We start from the raw sequence: 2,702 nt of genomic DNA on the forward strand, positions 1-2,702 counted from the left end.
AGATCGGGCCACTGCACTCCAGCCTGGGAGACAGAGTGAGACTCCGTTTAAAAAACAAACAAACAAACAAACAAAAAACCCTGTGCGAAATGGGTGTATGAGCTAAACACTCAGGAGGAGTGACAGAGATTCCCCTTCAAGGAGACGGCGGTATCCCTTCTGTTGATGTACATAGGTGATCCAGAACTGCTGTGAGGGTCCTTTCCACGAGATTTCCCTCTGGGTGAATTTTGTGTGGGTGGTCTCGAAGCTCTCTACACCGTGAGACCTTCCAAAGGCTTTATTCTTTAAAGTCTAGAAAAGCCTGCTTTGTCTTTAAAAAGAAAAAAAAGTAATAAATGACTGAAAATTGGAGTTAGTTGAGTTATTTGATGTATTATTTCTAAAATATATGACCACTGCAGGTACTCTGTGTAACCCGCAGGACACATGTCTTAACATCTTCCCCTTCTAATATGTATACACATATACAGAGACTATTTGCCACAAAAAGGGCGTGCACTCTGCTTGGCTTTGAACACGTTCACCTTCGTTAGTTCAACTAAAAGGGATAGCGTCATGGGAGTTAAGGAGAGATCCGAGTGGATGGTGAAGTGGATGGCTGAAGCCTGCAGAAGCCCTGCGGGCCGGGAGGCGGCCCGGTTGTTCTGGCAAACCTGACTGACTTTCCCCACCCCTCCTCAGCTCCTGGGATTGTCAGGGCCTCTGCAGAGTCCCTGGCCGCCTCCGCAGACTTCTCATTCCTCAGATGATCTTTGGTTTGCTCTTGATCTGGCTGGCTGTGTTTGGTCCCATTCTGTCAGGTATTGGAAGGGCTCCATTCATCCGTTGTTTTGCTGGTGCCTGTGGAAGCCTCACTTGCTGCGCTGTGAGGCAACTCCCTGAGGGTATTTCTGCTCCTGCTGCTTCACCTGTTGTACAGTTCCCCTGATCTTGCGCTGTGCAGTCTGGCACAGAAGCGCCCGATAATTCTGATGATCACTGCCTCATTTTCATCTGGCGTTTGGTCAGGAGGCAAGATGACTTCTGCACTGGTTAAGCTCTGCAGTTCACTCACGGTCTTGCCACCTTTGCCTATCACCCAGCCAGCTGTGGAAGAGGGCACTCTGACATGGGCTTCCAGCTTCACTTCTTCCTTGGGGTTAAAAAAGTTTTCTTCTTTCACTTCCCCAAAGATCCATCCCTGGCCCTGAACTGGGCTTCCTGTGGCCCGGTGATGATGACGATCCTTTCGCTGACGTCTGGGCCTTCCACAGGGGCGATCTTGATGGAGGCTCCAGCGAATCTCGCCAGCTGTTTGATGTGTGCCCCTTTCTTCCCGATGATGGTGCCCACACCCTGGGTTGGGATGAAGAGATTCACCATCTCCTGCTCTGGATAAGAGTGATGACGCGGGAACGGGCCAAACTGGTGATGGGGATACAGGTGGAGAAGTATCCGGAGTGGGTATTAACAGCCAGCATATCATTTTCGAAGGCCTCACTCAGCTTCTTCATAATCTCTATCTCAGCACTGGCACAGGCCTCAAATGTGCCCTTCACAGTGATGGTTCCGGGGTTGTACATGCTCAAATCCTGCAAAGATGAGATTGCTATCTTGGTCCCTGTTTCATGTTCCTTTTTCTTCCAATTTCAGCCTTCTTTTCCAACCAGTCTTCCAACCAAGCCATTGTGGGCCAAGATTTTCTTCAGCTAGTTTGGCCTCATCTGCCTCTTTCTGCATTATTTCAAGAATCACGCGGCATGCTTCAGAAGTCTCCTCTGGGGTGGCATGGATGGTGACAGGCTTCTCTGCAGCTCCAGAGTTCTCTTTTCTATAGATGTCTACCTGGGACTGGGTCTGCTTAGTGATGTTCTTTGTGGTCAAGCCCTCCTTTCCGATGATGGCACCAACAAACTGGGTGGGGACCAGGATCCACAGCGGGAAATCGATCTGTCTGGCCCGAGAAGACCCCCCAGGGGCGTGGCCTTGCTCCCAGGAAGAGTGGTCCCCGGGCTTGGCTCGCTGAGGGGGCGAAGGGGAGCTCACCTCTTCATCCGGGATGTAGGAAATCTTGAAGGAGCAGTTCTCAAACTGATGCCCGCTTAGCTTCTCCATGGCTATTTTTGCTTCTTCTCTTGTTGCAAATGTGACGTTGACAACGGCGGTTTCTGTGTCTGTGTTGACTTGTTCCACATTCTCTACCGTCCCATATTGAGCCAAAAGTCCATCCAACACCTCCCACTGCAGGAGAGGAGGGATATTTCGAATCTGAATGTTCCTGCTCCTTAGCTTTTTAGAGACTGAATAATCAACTTCCATGGTTTTCCCATGCAATTACACTGGAGCCGAGAGGGTCTCGATGGCGCGGATGGCCCAGGTCTGGTCCGGGTAGTCTACGAAGGCGTAGCCGGACTTGAGCAGGACCTGTCCCGCCAGGGGCAGCATCCTGTCCCCAAAGAGCTGCAGGAGGTCGTCGGCGGTGAAGGCGGGGCTCGGGTTCCCGATGAAAAGCCTATTCGTCATCCGTCTCTTCCCCCAGAGCCCGCGGCTCCCCCGGCCCAGTACCCGGCGCTCCTCGCCTCCTCCGCTGCCCTGGTCTCTCCTCTTCGTCCTCCGCCCCGCCTCCCTGCCCTCCGCCCTCCCGCCACCCAAGCCCACCCTCAGCCTGGCTCCCCGCTCGAAGCACTTCAAATGTGTTTTCTACTTTGATCTTTACAAGA

At 52.2% G+C, this 2,702-nt stretch overlaps 1 protein-coding gene and 1 pseudogene across 1 annotated transcript in view; both read right to left on the minus strand.

The window, feature by feature from the left end:
- The window catches only part of PPHLN1 (periphilin 1), a 231,614-nt gene that overhangs the window by 181,529 nt on the left and 47,383 nt on the right, over positions 1–2,702 (minus strand). The gene's annotated exons all lie outside the window — the stretch shown is intronic.
- On the minus strand, positions 855–2,505 carry LOC105507569 (annotated as a pseudogene).

This window comes from Colobus angolensis, unplaced genomic scaffold (genome assembly GCF_000951035.1).
Source record: "Colobus angolensis palliatus isolate OR3802 unplaced genomic scaffold, Cang.pa_1.0 Scaffold150, whole genome shotgun sequence".
NCBI classification, from domain to species: domain Eukaryota; kingdom Metazoa; phylum Chordata; class Mammalia; order Primates; family Cercopithecidae; genus Colobus; species Colobus angolensis.